The sequence below is a fragment of the Malaclemys terrapin genome, chromosome 25 (assembly GCF_027887155.1).
Source record: "Malaclemys terrapin pileata isolate rMalTer1 chromosome 25, rMalTer1.hap1, whole genome shotgun sequence".
Taxonomy (NCBI): domain Eukaryota; kingdom Metazoa; phylum Chordata; order Testudines; family Emydidae; genus Malaclemys; species Malaclemys terrapin.
This window is the reverse complement of record NC_071529.1, coordinates 15,503,750-15,521,483: the sequence shown is the minus strand read 5'-3', so window position 1 is coordinate 15,521,483 and position 17,734 is coordinate 15,503,750. Positions and strand designations below refer to the sequence as shown.

The window sequence follows — 17,734 nt, the reverse complement described above, 5'->3', positions numbered from 1 at the left end:
CATCACCCTCCTGCTTCCCTGAGCTCCGTCCTGACTGCCGCCCTTGAGCCAGAGGGGGTAGCTGGATCCGGGGGATCCCTTTGCTTGGCTGAGCCAGGCTCTCGGGCTCCTCCATGGCTAGACAAAGCAGCCTCGGTCGGCAGCTGTATTGTTTTCTGAGGTGGGGAGTGGATTTACAAACCCAGGGGCTTTGGTCCTGCAGCCTGGTCGCCCAGGAGCAGCCGGTGTGTTGGAAGGGCCTGAGCCGGCTCTGCCTGCCTGAAATTGACATGCTGGGGACAGCCTTGCAGCCTCTGCCCCTTGATAGAAGGTGCTTTGCCGTCAGCTGCTTCTCCCTGCAGCGTTGGGAAACGTCATGGGGAGGCGCGTATGTGAACACAGCTTCCTGGATGATAGGGGTGAGCTGAGCTGCTGATAAAGCGGAATCCGCCCATCTAGCTGCACCAGAGAGGGGACGGGAGTGCTTGTTGCTTGCAAAACAAAATATGGTCGTTGGGGCACATTAGCTCACGTTCGGCTTAGTCCGGGATCCAGGTTTTCCCTTTTAACAGCAGGCTGGATTCCCACCCGGGCTGTACGGCTTCTTGCACGGGAATGTTATAGTCCAGCCATAACATGGTCACGGCTTGTTCTTTATTTAAACAGTTGGTTGGTAAGTTTTGCAATCTCTGCTTTCGCTCTGGCTTCTGACCTCCTTGCTGTTGTGACATGGACATTGCGGTTTGCAACATGGCTGTGTGTGTGATCGGGGGGATTGCTAAGGTTTTGTTAGACACTGTGCGGGCGGCTCGCTCTCCGAGAGTGCTCCGTGCTCCATTGTTGATGAGAAAGCTGAGTGCGGTGTACACATTCCTGTCTGCCTACTCCCCGTGCACAAACGCTGGCTCTTCAGCTTTGCCTGTTGTGTGTCATAACCCCTTACCCAGGCTGAGGACGGGTGTCCAGTGCTCGCGAGTCTCTCCCATTTGTTGTTGTTCTCTAAAACGCGGCCGTGGCATTTCTGCTGTGCGACGCGTGTGCTGGGCATGGCCTCTGCAGCCCGACGGGCCCATTAGTCACCGGTGCCTTTTCTAAGTGCTTCGAATGGGAATGCTGCTTTCCCAGGGCCAGGGGCTGCGATGCCAGGACGTTCCCTGTTTCCCAGGAGTCCCGAGGGGAAGAGAGCAGAAACTGCACATGTTTCTGGTAGCTCAGCTGGCAGTGGGGAGGAGGGGGAGGTTGTCAGATAGTTTAATCTTAGGATTGTCACCATATGGGAGCACACTCCTTCCCCAGGATCTGTGCTATGCCTGCCTCCCGAAGGGTGGTGTGGTCCCAGCTCCGCTCCCCCCAACCTCTCCATCTCCCTTCTGTATGGAGCGAGGAATGAGTTCCCCCTGCCTCCAGCCTGCCGCACGCCGGCCAGCTCATCACACCAGTTCTTGCTTTGAGCCTCTCGTTTTTCCGGGCTCCTCTTGTTAGTCGTATTTCTAATTTTAGTCTCCATTTTTTTAAAGTCCCTTTCCCAAATCTGCTCTCCAGGGACTTTTGTTATACACGTGTCTGCCTTTAACCCCCGTCAGCAGCTGTCGGTTCAGCACAGTTGTTTGGTGTGTTCAGAAACACTCCGTTTATTTCCCAGCAGGTTTCCAAGGATCCGTTGATTTTCCATTTCCACTGAACTTCCTTCGTTTTTGGTCCATGGTTCACACTAGCCCACTCTTCTTCCTCCCGTTTAATGGGCCTTGTGAACCATTCCTCTCGCTTTGTTTGCCATGCGGCTTGGTCAGGAGTCACTCACCGGTGGAGAAACACGGACAGAGTAGGGCTATGGAGCAAGGATTTCTGGAGTGCTTCAGAAAGCCAGAGATGTTTGGGGGTGGGAGCTGCAGGCTCTAGGGTGGCCCGGGTGGGTTCAAACTATTCTTGCGGGACGTTCTGGTCACTGAACCTTGGCCCGGGCGATTTCTGTTGTGCAGTTGCTGTTGGGGTGTGAGAGGCTGGGGGAGCCCGGGCTCATGGGGGAGACACACAGAAATGAACATGTCACATTTTTGATCAGATGAGAGAAAGCTTCATCAAAGCGCAAGCCTGTGAGCGTGATGCCAAATCCCAGAAACTTTACAGACAGAGACGCCTTCACAGCTCCTGGGCCATCCAATGTGCCAGTTCCCAGCGGCTGGCAGGGCCCCAGGGACATGCCAGAGCTGGTGTGGAGTGCAGCCGGCAGTACCGAGAGGGGTGTGTGAAACTGTTCATTGCAATGTATGTCAGCAACAAAGGAGTGAATTGCGGCTCGCCTTTAACCCATCGTGGGCTAGGTGCCTGCAGTCAGAGCTGGTTTTCAGGGGTTTATTGGCAAAGGAGGGTCAGCGGGACTGTGATGGGCAGGTTCAGGCAAGGTGTAGATGTGCTGGTCACTAATCTGGAGTTGGCACGCGGGTGCCCACCTGGCTTGCGGGTGCTGGTCCGTTCAGTGCAAAGGGTTTGTCGCTGTTGGCGTTGGCATCCTGGAAGAGACTGTGCCTGCCCTTGCCCATGAAGGGTTTAATTGAGAGTGGCCCCAAACTCCTTGCAGACAAGGCCTGGTTGGTTTGAGACATAGGTGTGGCTTTGCAATGCCCCGGGCTTGGCTGAGACCTGGAAAAAAATGAGGTGGCTGCTTCCCAGGTCAGACATGGACCCTTTCCCGTCTCCCTTTATTCCTCCCCAGGTCGGATATGGACCCTTTCCCGTCTCCCCTTTTTGTCTCTAGTTGAAGCAGAAGGCAAACCTAGCTCTGTTTGTCGGGCTGTGCATCTGCGCCATGCAGAGCGGCCCTGCGAAGGCCCAGTTACTGGCAGTGGTATCGGGCTGCATTAGGGTTAGTTGCTGATGGACTGACGTACCCAGGGTGAGGTCAGTGCCACTGTCGGAGCAAGTCACGTTCTTGCGCTAAGGTGAGCGCCGGTTTCGCACTTGCTCTGAGGTGCTGGGAGTTTGTCAGCTACGCGGGGACGGCTTGGCTGCTCCAGAGACTCAGACAACCAATGGGTTTTTATTTATTATTTTGGGGGGTGGCCTCTCCATAATGTAACCTCCAAAGCTGGGGGCAGCTTTGCACAGAACAGTTTTCCATTGAAAAATGCAGGTTTGTCAAAATCAAAACGTCTAGTGGGACTGTTTCAATGTCAATTAAAATGTTGATGGAAAAAGTCCAAATGAAACGTGATTTTTATATTAAAGTAGTAATGTTAATACAATATTTATATAATACTCAATATTAGGAACATATTGCATTGTATTTCATATTTTAATACAATGTAAAAGTCAAAATGATAAAGTGGAAACAAAATATTTCAGTGGTCCCAGATCAAAACAATTGTTACATTTCGTTTTGCAGGAAATTTTGAGATTTCAGCTTTTTCTTTTCAATCCAGAATGGTTTTATCCCAAAATGTCAGAATTTCCCCCGGAATAGAAATCCCAGCTCCTGAACTCTAGTCAAATCCAAAACTCCTCCCCCCATCTCAGCCCAGAGGAGAGTCTGTTTTCCTTCCCTCCCCTGTCTGATCTGACCACCCCTTTCACTGGGTTTCCAGGCAGCTTCTCTCCCCACGCAGTTGGGGGATCCCGTGGGGGGAGGTCGAAGTCTCCTGTAGTGCACTCAGGGCCTGGAAGAGCAGAGAACGTCAAGAAATTCCAGTGGAGCCGGGCTCTGCCAGTTTGTATGAGGCCTTTCCCCAGGTTACTATCCCTCGGTTCATTTCACTGGGCTGCTCTGTTGCTTCTCCGGAGCTTGGCGCTTGCCTGCCGGAGCCTGGCTTGCCCACGCCGCTGCTCGGTGCCAGAGCCCAGCTAACCCATGCAGCTGCACGGAGCCTGGTGCCCGGTGCTGGAGAACGGAGGCTGTTGCTGCCCGGAGGCCCTGGGCGTCAGGTACCCTTTCTCTTAACTGGATACACATCGGCCACAAATCCTCAGGCGAAAGAAGCCGGTTGGTCTGTGTTTCTCCTTCAGGAGTCTCTCTGGAAAGCCCCGCTGCTTTGCTCCTTGGCTGGGGAGGCAGAGCTGCTGTGGCCATGTCAGCGGAGGCGAGCCCAAAAGCCCTGGTTTGGGACCCACGAAGGTTCAGAGAGCAGCATGTGGGCTGGTTCACCCCCCTAGCTGGCTGATCGGCACCGTAGCAGCTGTTGCTCTTCGGAGGGCATGGAACGCAGGATATCTTCACTCTAGACCTTCAGAGTGGGGGAGAGGGCTGCCCTGCCCAACAACTGGCTGACTGCAGCAAAAAATATTAACAGGCAAACTTAGGTGCTGGTTGTCTGAGCCTCTGCGTTGCTTGCCCATCTTGTGTCCCTGTGAAGTGTAGCCTTGTGCAGGAGGCGTTCTGCAGCACAGACCTCTTGCTTTCTGAATGCCAAGATGGCTTTGATCCTGGCTGTGTGGTCAGTACATCTGTAACAGGGAATCCTGCGCAAGGATGGGCTATGAATAGAGCATCAGATCTTAGAGGTGGCCTTTACTGAAAGGATGGTTGCGGAACAGTAACGTCTTAGGGATGGCGGGGCCGAGCTGGCCTGGGAGTCAGGAGGGCCCATTGTGTGATGCTGGGGGAGTCTCTGCACCCCAGTTACCCCATCGGTGGAATCACTAGCTTCCTCTGTGAGGTGCTTGGAGATCTCTGGGTGCAGAGCACGGTCAGGGTTGTGCAGCAGTGTGATCTGGAGAAATGTCGGTGCTGGGGTTATGAGCTGACGGGCTTGCGTTGCCGTGTGTTAGCCAGTGTGTGGCAGATGCACACGTGTGGAAACGTGTTGTGTAACTGATCTCACTTCTCAGCTCTTCCCAAAAATATTTGATCTAGGGCTGGCAAGTGATTACAAAAATTAATCACGCTGTTAAACAATAATAGAATACCATTTATTTAAATATTTTTGGATGTTTTCTACATTTTCAAATATATTGATTTCAATTACAACACAGAATACAAAGTGTACAGAGCTCACTTTATATTTATTTTTGATTACAAGTACTTGCACTGTAAAAAACAATAGAAATAGCACCTAATTCACCTAATACAAGTACTGTAGTGCAATCTCTTTATCATGAAAGTTGAACTTACAAATGTAGAATTATGTACAAAAAAATAACTGCGTTCAAAAATAAAACAATGTAAAACTTTAGAGCCTACAAGTCCACTCAGTCCTACTTCAGCCAATCAAGTTTGTTTACATTTGCAGGAGATAACGCTGCCCGCTTCTTGTTTACAACATCACCTGAAAATGAGAACAGGCGTTCCCATGGCACTGTTGTAATTGGCGTTGCAAGATATTTACTTGCCAGACGCACTAAAGATTCATATGTCCCTTCGTGCTTCAACCATCATTCCAGAGGACATGCATCCATGCTGATGACGGGTTCTGCTCGATAACAATCCAAAGCAGAGCGGACTGACACGTGTTCATCATCTGAGTCAGATGCCACGAGCAGAAGGTTGATGTTCTTTTTTGATGGTCCGGTTCTGTAGTTTCCGCAGAACTAAATGTTGCTCTTTTAAGACTTCTGAAAGCATTCTCCACACCTCGTCCCTCTCAGATTTTGGAAGGCACTTCAGATTCTTAAACCTTGGGTCGAGTGCTGTAGCTATTTTTAGAAATCTCACATCGGTACCTTCTTTGTGCTTTGTCAAATCTGCAGTGACAGTGTTCGTAAATCAAATAACGTGCTGGGTCATCATCTGATACTGTTATAACATGAAATATATGGCAGAATGCGCGTAAAACAGAGCAGGGGACATACAATTCTCCCCTAAGGAATTCAGTCACAAATGTAATTAACGCACTATTTTTTTAACAAGCATCATCAGCATGGAAGCACACATCACACTACCTCTGGAATGGTAGCCGATGCATGAAGGGGAATACGAATGTTTAGCATATCTGGCACGTAAATACCTTGCAATGCCGGCTACAAAAGTGCCATGTGAACACCTGTTCTCACTTTCTGGGGACATTGTAAATAAGAAGTGGGCAGCATTATCTCCTGTAAATGTAAACAAACTTGTTTGTCTGAGCGATTGGCTGAACAAGAAGTAGGACTGAGTGGACCTGTAGGCTCTAAAGTTCCACATTTTTTTGTTTTTGAGTGCAGTTATGTAACAAAAAAATCTACATTTGTAAATTGCACTTTCACGATAAAGAGATTGCACTACAGTACTTGTCTGAGGTGAACTGAAAAATACTATTTCTTTTGTTTATTGTTTTTAAAGTGCAAATATTTGTAATAAAAAGTAATAGAAAGTGAGCACTGTACACTTTGTATTCTGTGTTGTAATAGAAATCAATATATTTAAAAATGCAGAATATTTAATAAATTGGTATTCTGTTGTTTAACAGTGTGATTAATCGCTATTAATTTTTTTAATCACAGTTAATTTTTTTGAGTTAATCATGTGAGTTAGCTGTGATTAATTGATAGCCCTCATTTGATCTCTACTTCATAAGGCTCCTGATGGAACAGGGCTGCAGTGTCCAGGAGACTTATTAGTCTAGGCTTCCAGGAGCGGATTTCCTTTGGCAAAAGTCACTCAGGCCGTGTCTAGACACCCAGCTTCCACCGATTTAACTGAAATGGATTACAAACTGGTTTAGTGATATGGGTGAAACACCCTAATTCTGGCTTTTAATTTTCTGCCTCTGACTCTCTTTAATTCAGCTTAAGAGAGCATCTGCTTAAGCTAACTCGGTGTCAGGCATGCTGAACTCAATGTACAAGTGTCCATAAAAGGGGATTGGTCACACCAGTTTCCACACCGCTTCAGTTAAATAGTGCAACAGGACAAGGGTTTCGTCTTTATCCCATCACGAGTAGAAACTTTGCTTTAAAACGTGTCTTTACAAATTGTGTTTCCTGGAGGGTGAAGGAAAAATACAGTTTGTTCTCTGACGGAGGCTGGAGCATCGTGAAAAGATGGGAAATCTCTCCTGAGACAGAGCGCTGTTTGCTTTTAGCGAGGCCTTGTCGATCCTGATGTGTATCGCAGGAGCAGCCAGAGGCCCGCTGTCTGGGCGCTGCACAAACATGCCCCAAGGAGCTGGCACTTCTCAAGGGGGTTTTGGTCACAACAGACATTTTAAAACAAGTGTTTAATAGTCATTCCTCTGAGTCCATAAAGCATGAGTAGTGACCGATTGCTGCCTGGGTCGGGGGTGTCCGTCCGTCTGGCTGGCTGGCTCTGCTGCCCCCTGCTGGCACGGATGAGCCCTGCCTTCTGTGTGTAACTTTTTGCAGGTTAAAATGAGTGACTGATAGAACTGCCTAATGCCAGCTGTCCTGTAGGCAGGAATCCTGAAAACTCCCCGCGCATCTGCTGGTGCCCCTCAATCCGGACCCACAGCCCCCCAGTGCTCTTCTAGCCCTGGGTCGCTCCCCTCCCGCTCTGACCCTGCCTATCCCTCATTCTTGACGGGCAGTGCCCAGCTATTCTAGCCTGGGCCCCAGTCGTGGCTCTGTCGATGGACCTCGGTCCTGTCCCCCCCTCACCCTCCCCAGCTGGTTCAGGCCTGACCGCTCTCGACTGGGCTGCCAGGCACGGCTGTTCCTGGATGTGGACAATGGCCCTGAAATTACTTTGATTGAGCTTTCCTGCTCCCATGGTGAGCGCCCGTTTTCCCCTTCAGGCCAGGACTCCAGAGGAGAAGAGAGAGGGCGTTTGCTGTATAGCCCGGCCCCCTGCCGATCAGTGTGAATGCAGGGTCCTGGCTGCTCCCCCCACTTCCCGTGGCAGAGGTGTGGACTGGTTGTGGAAGGTGGAGGCAGCCTGGGGGCGCGTGCTGCTGCTGGCGAGATGAGCTGGCCCTTTGCTGTGTCCTGCGGTTACACTCCGTGCTGCGGCTCTCAAATGACCCTTAGCCAAGCCCAGGCGCTGAGAATCCCTCGACTCCCGTTGGTGCCCGTGGGCATCGAGGGCACTTGGCACTTCCCCAGATCCAGCCTCGAGTGACTCCATGTCCCTTGTGTGGGTCGCAAGAGGGACGAGGATTTTGGGTGCCTGACCCTGTTGTGCCTCCTCCCTGTGGGAATAGGCTGGGCTGCCGACCTTGCCACAGCAGCGTGGACCGTCACCCAGCCTGTGCCAGCAGCCTTGGCGTTGTTTGGAGGGCAAGAGGGCGGGTGGGGGAGAAGCTAGTGGACGGTGTTTCCAAGTGCACTGGACCCAAAGGAAGGAGTTTGTAAATGTCAAGATACAGCCCCCGCCCTGCCTGGCTGGTGTGGATTGCAGCTTCTGAGCGTAGTCACTGAGGCCCCTGCATGGCGCCAGGGTGGCACCAGCAGGGCACTGGCGAGCAGGTGAACGCGCCAGCTGCTGTGATCAGCAGCCCGGGACGTCAGAGTCCGTCCTGATCAAGGCGAGGGAGGCTGGCCAAGATGCAGGGTCTTCCTGCTGCCCCTGAAAATGGCGCAAGGAGCTGACTTGAATGACTCAGCCGGAGAACGGCACCAGCTTTTTCCCACCTTGTTCCAGGCAGTCTCAGCGGGCCGGGCTCTGGGCTGGCCTGTGGCTCAGATTCGTGACTTGACCTGTGTCCGAGCTATTGGCGCCAGCCACAAGGGACCACGTTCCCAGAACCCCCCTCCCTCCCCACGAGTGTGCACAGAAAATGGCCTGAGATGCTGAAAGTTACTGGGGCCCCCCTAGAGCCGTCTGGGCCCAGCTTGGCAGCTAAGTGGATTTGTCTTATTGTATGTGCTTGCCTGAGCGTAACAGATACAATGAAATTGTGTCTCCAGGCCCATTCCCCACTCAACTATGCATAATCCTTGGCTCCCTTCACCCAGCCCAGCCCAGCCCGCCCGTGCCCACGTTGTGTCTGGAGACAGATTAGCAGCCCTGCCTAGGCACCAGCTCATGGCGGGCCTGCCAGAGGATGTTGAAGGGCTGGCAGCCAGTTTCCTCTGGCAGGGCACGGACTCCCAAGCCCTGGGGGAGCTGCCTCCCCTAGAAATGAATCAGACGCGGCAAATTTTCTGCTGGATTCCCTGTTCTGGCTGTGCCTGTCCGGGGTAGAGTCCTGACCCCTTTTGAGGGATTGACTGGGGCCTCTGGAGCCATGGATGCTTTCCTTCACCGTCCAGGCCTGGCATTGTAAGCCACATCCTTCTGGCTGTGCGCGAGGTTGGGGTCCCCTTTAGGGAGCCGTCTGGTCAGCACGGCATGGTGTGTCCGCCAGGGTTCGTGCTGCCCTGACGCCGGCAGTGGCAGCAGGCTGGGAGTCTGTCCCCGGAGTGGCTCTGCGGTGCATCCAGCGAGGAGTGGCAGGCAGTGTGTTTTGTACAACAAGGTTACGCTTTGCAGCGGGGCCCTGCCGAGCCTCTGTCTGTCTCTGGGAGGGTTTTGTTCAGCCAGCGATTGCATTATGGAGATTGAGGGCAGGCCTAGCCGGCTGGGAATCTCTGCCCCAGATTGAGATCTCAGTGACATGGCTCATCGTGTAGGGAAAATACCTTGTTTGATCCAGTGTGTCGGGTTAGGGACTGAGAAGAGCGACTGTCCAGCAGCATGTGATCGCTGCAGCTTTGGACTCCGCCACCCCTCGGGCACCTCGTTGAAATGCACCACAGCGTGTCTGCAGCGCAGCCCTTGCCCTGCGCTCCCTGCCCACTCAGGAAAGGTGGGTAGAGCTAATCCCATAGTCCATGAGCCAGCAAAGGTGGGGAGACGGCTGCAGAGCACCCAGACCCTATTTTATATCCTGGCCACTGTAAACGCTTGAAATAATCTCTTGTTTCTAAATGTGTCGCTTTATCTATGCTCCTCCGTGCTGGGATGGGCAGCAGCCCTGCTCTGGAGTCTGCTCCTCTATTTTGGTAGGGCTGATGTGGGCAGTGCGTGGCTCCGGGTTAGGGCTTGCTAAGCCCGGTTTGCTTTAGCATGCAGCGAGGAACCAGCATGGGGCTCTGGGAATAGAAGTTGAAAGGGACTGTGCTTTGGGGAGCAGGCGGGGCCTGCACGTTAGGTCACGAGCTTTCCATGCTGGCTGCACAGCTGAATCCTCCACCAAGCCGGGGATGTGTTATCCCAGCTGCGCTAGTCATTCTAAACGGGCCTGGGTGAAGCCCGGATGAGGGCAGACCTGCCTGCTGTGCTGGGGAACCCATGGGATCTGCAGCCCGGGAGCACAGACCTGCCTGCTGTGCTGGGGAACCCACGGGATCTGCAGCCCCGGAGCGCAGACCTGCCTGCTGTGCTGGGGAACCCACGGGATCTGCAGCCCCGGAGCGCAGACCTGCCTGCGGTGCTGGGGAACCCACGGGATCTGCAGCCCCGGAGCGCAGACCTGCCTGCGGTGCTGGGGAACCCACGGGATCTGCAGCCCCGGAGCGCAGACCTGCCTGCTGTGCTGGGGAACCCACGGGATCTGCAGCCCCGGAGCGCAGACCTGCCTGCTGTGCTGGGGAACCCACGGGATCTGCAGCCCCGGAGCGCAGACCTGCCTGGGGTTCTGGGGAACCCACGGGATCTGCAGCCCCGGAGCGCAGACCTGCCTGGGGTTCTGGGGAACTCACGGGATCTGCAGCCCCGGAGCGCAGACCTGCCTGGGGTTCTGGGGAACTCACGGGATCTGCAGCCCCGGAGCGCAGACCTGCCTGGGGTTCTGGGGAACTCACGGGATCTGCAGCTCAAATCACCCAGGGGCTGCCCCTTGTAATGACACCCGGGCTTGGTCGCCTGCGGGCTCAGGTCTGGGAGCTCTGGAGCCTTTCCTGCAGGCAGGTTTAGCTGTGGGTCGGGGTTAGTTCCGCTGGCGGCCCAGCCGGAGCGTTTCAGCACAGAACAGGGGGTGGGGGGCAGCCAGCTGGTAACCCTGCTGCGTGTCCTAGCCAGACGAAGTGCGAAGGAGCGGCTCCCGTGGGAGGCTGGGCTGGGCTGGCTGCACTCATGCCAGCAGAGCCCGGGTTCCTGGGCCCCTTACTGCAGGGGGGACGCTTTGGGTTAACCCTTGATTGTCCCCGTGTGCTAGCCGCTGGCTTGCTCTGCTGCAGTGGAGGTGTCACGGAGTATTGGGGGACTCAGGGCCCTGCACCCCCGGCTTCCTGCGATTCACCATGACTCTCAGCCAGCCAGTAAAGCAGAAGGTTTATTTGGATGACAGGAATACAGTCCAAGACAGGTCTTGCAGGCACAGACAACAGGGACCCCCTCAGTTAGGTCCATCTTGGTGTCCCCGGGCATCCCAGCCCAGCCCCCCTTGGGAGGTCAGAGCCATCTCTGCCCCCCAGCCCTCTCTCCCTGCCTGCTTCCAGCACTCTGCCTTCAGCGACCCCTCCCACAGCCTTTGTTCAGTTTCCCGGGCTAAGGAGTCGCCTCCCCTTCAACCCCTTCCTGGGTTCTCATGTTACACACTCAGGTATGCGCCCTCGGGCAGATCCCATCCTGCAATACAGACCATCCTAGTCACACTCCCCTGTCAGCATTCACAGACCACAGTGAGAACAGGCCCAGTTCGTCACAGGAGGGAAGAGGGGGAAATAGTGCAGGCCTCGGCCCTTCCCTGGCTGCAGGGAGAGGCGCGGGGCACTGGGCTTGCTGGGCCTTTGGGAGGAGGGAAGTGGCTGGATGGGATGGAGCTGGCTGAGCCGAGGAGGCGGCCGGCTCGGAGTTCCTGCCCTGGGGAATCCCGTCTGAGCAGGGAAAGCCCCTGGGCTGTGGCAGAGCCTGTACACTGGTGAGTCCCTGCTTTGCCTCACTGGCTCCAGCTGGTCAAGCCCCGTTGCGCCCCCCCGGAGCGAGGGGAATTGGGCTGCGAGGCCACGGGGACCATTATTAAAGTGCCACCCAGGCCTGTCTAATCCGTGTCTGGGTTTATCCACGACGGGGGCGCTGGCATTAATAGCAGAGATTAGGCTTCCCCAGGGCTTGCTAAACCGCCCGGTCGCGTCCTCCCGGCCGGATTACTGTCCGCAGAGCTGCTCCTGCACGGGGGCTCTAGGCACGGCCATGATAGCCCCCGCCCCCATGGCCGAGCCCCCGGCGGCTCTGCTCGCTTGGGAGGGCTGCGAGTCGTTTTGCTGAGCCAGGATTGAGATTCCACCCTGCGTTCCTTCTCCTGGAAAGGCCTAGCGCTGGGGTGATGGGCAGCATAGCTCCTGGGGGTTCCTGGGGGGGCCCTGGCCCAAGGGAGCTGAGTGCTGCTGCTGCAGTGCTCTTGGCGGGGCACGGGGAGCATGGGTCGTCTGTAGCTGCCCTGGGTCCCAGCCCCATGGAGCTTTCGGAGCCCAGCGCAGTCGGTTCATTGTGCTCAGAGGGAAATAATCCCGCAGCGCCTCCCACTGCCAGGCAGCAGCTCTGCGTGCATATGGCTGCTGGGCTGGGTGCTTGGCCTGCGGAGTGCACAGCCAAGAGCCCAGCCTTCCCCCAGCCCCCTCCCCCAACTGCTGCCCTGAAATGTCTGTGCCAGGGGGTTGGGGCAGCCCCCTAGGGTACTGCTCAGTGCCACCCAACGGGGTGAACCCAGTGCCCGCCCGCCCGTGTGGGTGCGCAGGCTCCCTGGCAGTGCAGCCAGCGCGGCACCTTTACGCAAGGGCAGGGTGTGGGCTGCGCAGGGCGGACTGGCGCGGGTGGCCTGGGGCTCCGCTGTTCTATGGACTCCCTCCCTGTGGCTCTGCAAAGCACCAGTGAAAGTGACCCTGAGACCGAAATCCTGCTGCCCAAGGACCCTGGCTGCTTGGGCCTGATCCCCGCCTCTCTGGTGTACATCCGGGCGGGGCGATTCTCGAGAGTGGCGCCAGAGTAAACTCAACAAGGGAGGGAAATCGGGCCCTGGATGTGCAGCGCTTGGGTCTGCGCCGGCTCCGGCTATGCCCGCCCTTCCCTTCCCATCCCATCTGCAATTCCTAAACTGCTCCAGAGTGAGGGCTGGCTGTTCTTTCAGGCACAGCTGGTTCCCCTTAGGACCTGGCGAGTTCAACAACATCTCCTGCATTTCCTGTCCCCTGGTAGCCAAGTTTCAGTGCCCCTGAGATTAGGTCTGGCTTGGGGTCTCCAGCTGCTTAGTGCCAGCGTTCCCGCAGGCAGCGTGCGATGCCTGGGGAGGTGAAGGGAACAGCTCCTGGCTCCAACCTGCAAAGGGGGCTCTGGGTGCAGACAGCCCTCGCCAGGTCCCTCTCTGCAGCGGAGCAGCGATGGAGCCACGCACACCGCCCGGCTCTGGGGGGAAGCTGGTGTGGCCAGCGTGTTGAGCTGCGTGTGTTGTTCCCGTGAGGCCGGAACAATGGTGCATGTGGAGCCTCCTTCCTTGAGCCCGGGTTGGCAAGAGAATTGGCGTGGAGGGCTGGGAAGAGCTGCGGATCCCGGGCACTCCCTGGGTTGGGCTCTGCAGTGTTCACTCGGAAACACTCGCTGATTTTCTCTGTGAAAGCGTAACTGCCATCCGCTTGAGACCGCCTCACGGGGCTTTGCGTGGGGTTCCTGCAGCTCTGCATTCAAGATGCTCTGGGATAACTTTCAAACTCTGTGAGCCAGCCAGGGAACGAACCGGCAGGAAAGCTGCGCTGTGAGTGTGTTTGTACTGCGACACCTCGGCAGGCCCAGCCTCTGCTGAGCAGGGGGGGCTGCCTGCCGGGGAATGAACGCCTGGATGGATTGGCAAAGCTTGTGGGTATTTCTGCAGACTGTTTAGAAAATACACACAGTCCCTGTGCTGCAGCAACCAGAGGATGGCCTGGGCCTCAGAGTAGCACCTGCCCTGGGATGAATGCACCCTTTGTCCTTATGCCATGGAAAAGCATGTGCTCCAATGGACTGAGTTCCAGGCTGGGACCCAGGACTCGTGGGTTCTGTTCTCAGCTCTACTACCAAGCTCCCTGTGTGCCCTTGGGCATGTCTCCATCCCTCTCTCTTTGTGCCCCATTTTTCCACGTGGAGTAGTTTAGACAGCCTCGTGGTTAAGGCATATGGGGCCACTGTGAACTAGCCCTCCCCCCATTGCTGCCGCTCGTGGAGCTGCTGGGACGGGCAGTTTGGAGGGAAATGCTGGTGCAGATGAGGCTGCAAAGTGCCCAGATGCCATCTGCGGGAAATCTCTCATTCGCTGAATGGCTGTTTTCATTCAACTTCAGGTTTTGTTTGTGAGGAGGTTTCTCAGGGTGTCCAACTCCTGCGATTGCATCACACATCTTACAATACTTGCAATACTTTTTTGCAAAGCCCCAGCTCCTGGAGTCATGTGAAATCTCCGCTTTCAGTCCTCTATTGTGGTTGTATGTTTCTAGCTCTCATGGCTGCAGAGAGAAGCCTGAAAACCCCTGAGTGGGACCCAACGGCAAAGCAAAGGACTCCAGCATTGATTTGTGTTTTTTTGAACTAATCTCAGTATTTTGGCCTGACTCCTGCTTTCCAAGTACTTGACACTGGTGAATCTGATCACTGCCTCCTGCATTCCAGAGGGAATGAACAGAACAGGGAATCATCAAGTGATCCATCCCCTGCCGCCCATCCCCAGCTGTCACGGAGTATTGGGGGACTCAGGGCCCTGCACCCCCGGCTTCCTGCGATTCACCATGACTCTCAGCCAGCCAGTAAAGCAGAAGGTTTATTTGGATGACAGGAATACAGTCCAAGACAGGTCTTGCAGGCACAGACAACAGGGCCCCCCGTCAGTTAGGTCCAGCTTGGGGTCCCAGGGCATCCCAGCCCACCCCCCTTTGGGGGGTCAGAGCCATCTCTGCCTCCCAGCCATCTCTCCAGCCCGCTTCCAGCACTCTGCCTTCAGCGACCCCTCCCACCGCCTTTGTTCAGTCTCCCGGGCCAAGGTGTCACCTGGCCTCCAACCCCTTCCTGGGTTCTCATGTTACACACTCAGGTATTCGCCCTCGGGCAGACTCCCATCCTCCAATGCAGACTATCCTAGCCACACTCCCCTGTCAGCATTCACAGACCACAGTAAGAACAGGCCCAGTTCGTCACACCAGCTTCTGGCAAACAGAGACTAGGGACACCATCCCTGCCCATCCTGGCTAATAGCCATTGATGGACCTAGGGTGACCAGACAGCAAGTGTGAAAAATCAGGACAAGGGGTGGGGAGTAATAGGAGCCTATATAAGAAAAAGACCCAAAAATCGGGACTGTCCCTATAAAATCGGGACATCTGGTCACCCTAGATGGACCTATCCTCCATGAACTTATCTAGTTCTTTTTTGAACCCGGTGTGACGAACTGGGACTGTTCTTACTGTGGTCTGTGAATGCTGACAGGGGAGTGTGGCTAGGATAGTCTGCATTGGGGGATGGGAGACTGCCCGAAGGAGAATACCTGAGTGTGTAACATGAGAACCCAGGAAGGGGTTAGAGGCCAGGTGACACCTTTGCCCGGGAAACTGAACAAAGGCTGTGGGAGGGGTCGCTGAAGGCAGAGTTTCAGGAGCTGGCTGGTGACATGGCTGGGAGGCAGACGGGGCTCTGACCTCGCAAGGGGGCTGGGGCGCCCTGGGAGCCCAAGATGGACCTAACCGAGGGGGGTCCTGTTGTCTGTGCCTGCAAGACCAGTCTTGGACTGTGTTCCTGTCGTCTAAATAAACCTTCTGCTTTACTGGCTGGCTGAGAGTCATAGTGAATCGCAGGAAGCCGGGAGTGTAGGGCCTTGTGTCCCCCCACACTCCGTGACACCCGGTTATAGTCTTGGCTTTCACAACATCCTCTGGCACGGAGTTCCACAGACTGACTGCATTGTGTGAAAAAATACTTCCTTTTGTTTGTTTTAAACCTGCTGTCTGTTAATTTCATTGGGTGACCCCTAGTTCTTGTGTTATGAGAAGGAGTCAATAACACTTCCTTATTTACCGTCTTCACACCAGTCATGCTGGCCCTGCAGAGGATAAAGAATTGCCCCATCAGAAGCTCTTTACGAGGATTTCTCTTATTTTCCTCTTGTTTCTCCTGCCATTTGGATTCTCTCCACAGGTTTTTCTGAGGGCTTGTCTACATGGGGTGTTATTCCGCAAGAGCTAGACTCCAGATGGACTTTCATGTGCAGACCAGCCCTGAGTGAGATGTCGGTATTTGGGCAGCGTTGTTATGTGCCGGCAAAGAATGTAAAGGTCCAGGTTGGTTCAGGGTCTTGCCTCTGAACTTTCAATTCATACGTGGCTCTTCAGAAATTTCAGGCAGGGAGCCAGTCCCCTCTCCGGCATGAGTCTGCTCCTGTGTGTTTCTGGCTGATACACTATCAGGGAGGACAAGTGTATGTCGAGTGTGAGCTCTGAGATCCAGTCAATCTTTATTCCACTGCTTGGTCCCTGAGTGGCGGGTGGCAGAGTAGGACATGGGGTTACATATTGCCAATGTGATTACTGTGTGCCTGAACTATTGTGTTTCCATGGCAACTTTCATCCTGAAAGATCCCCAAGCACATCGCAGAGTGTACGGAGTGACTGGTCTCCTCGGAGATGCAGCCAGCTCAGGGGCAGAGCACAGCAGCGTTTTAGCAGTACAATGCAAGAGTGTCAAGACCGGAAGCGAGGAGCTTGGGTGCAGTGGTAGTGGGGGACTTCCGGGAAGCAGAGCATGGATGATGGGAGTTGGAAGGGCACCCGAGTTAAGAGTGAAAAGTACAGTGAGTGCTCAGAACGCATCTTTCCCACCTCCAACATCTCTCCCCCTCCACTCCTCCAGGTGCCACGTTTGCATCACGAGTGACTGAGAGGAGAGCGCCTCCTGCTGGAGCGTTCATGTGGCAGCACCAGGTTTCTCTTGGGCTCTATCCAGCCACTCTGCTGCGTTGGTGACCCCCCCCAAGCGTCGAGCCCGTGGGGGCTCTCGACCGTTGGGTTTCAAAGGCTTTATCTGTAGCTGGGCCCTTTGCCTTTGCTCTCAAGAGGAAATATTTTATTTCCACAACTGATACTGTCTCTCTTCTGTGAGTGCGGAGCAGGCCTTGACGTTCCCCTCCCTCGCTCGCCTGGCACAGATCGTTCCAGTGTGGGCTGTCAGGGGGAGTGCGGGCTGGCCTGCACGGAGCAGCTGGTTCTTTGTCTCCAGCTGCAGTGAAAGATTGGCAGGGCGAACGCCGTGCTCTTCTGCAAGAGAAGAACAAAAACCTGTTGATGCACCGAACCTTTAGAGCAGCCTGTCTCCCCAGCACAGCTGGTGCCAGCTCCGCCTGAAACAAATGCACTGGAAACCACAGGCAGACGTGAAGCGACCCAACCACACAGTCGGTTCCAAAGCGAAGGGCTTGCAGGCAGCATGGAGGAGAGGTGCGGCGTTCACATCTCCAGCTCTCCTGCCTGCGATGTCCCTAGGCCCTGGCAGGGTTTACCGGCTCTGCTGGTGAGCTTCCTAAAGCTCCAGCCTCTGGAATCCTGAGATTGTGTGAGAATCTGTCTGAAGGGAAAGGAAGTTTGTAGCCTGGTGGTTGCAGAGAAAGGCTCGGGACATGGTGCCTGCTGGCTTTATCCTCAGAAGGCAAAGAAAGGAACCCAAGATCTGTGTAGGGCTTGCCTCGAGATTTGTGAATGCTTGGGTTGGCCATGCTGCTTAGAGAGCAGTCCCCTGGCCAGTGGGCTCTGGGCTCTCATCCCTCCTCACCCATGGGCCCTGCCCCTTTATGGGCTGGAGGGGCCCCTGCTGAGCTCTTCAGGCACCGGTGGTGAGCCCAGCCTCCCAGAACTTCACTCCAGGTGCTGCTTCTGAAGCATGCCTGGGACCGGGCTAGTGGCTGAATGGTGCCAAGCAGTGAGTGCACAAGTGATATTAAAATGGAGGCGAAGGTGCCAG

General features: G+C 55.0%; 1 protein-coding gene across 1 annotated transcript in view; it reads left to right on the top strand.

Annotated features, from left to right (window-relative positions):
• The first annotated feature begins 422 nt into the window (after window positions 1-422).
• The window catches only part of LOC128829060 (signal transducer and activator of transcription 5B), a 41,779-nt gene continuing 24,467 nt past the window's right edge, over window positions 423-17,734 (top strand). The window contains exon 1 of the mRNA XM_054014194.1: window positions 423-652. The gene's annotated coding sequence lies outside the window, so the exon portion shown is untranslated. The remainder of the gene's footprint in view (window positions 653-17,734) is intronic.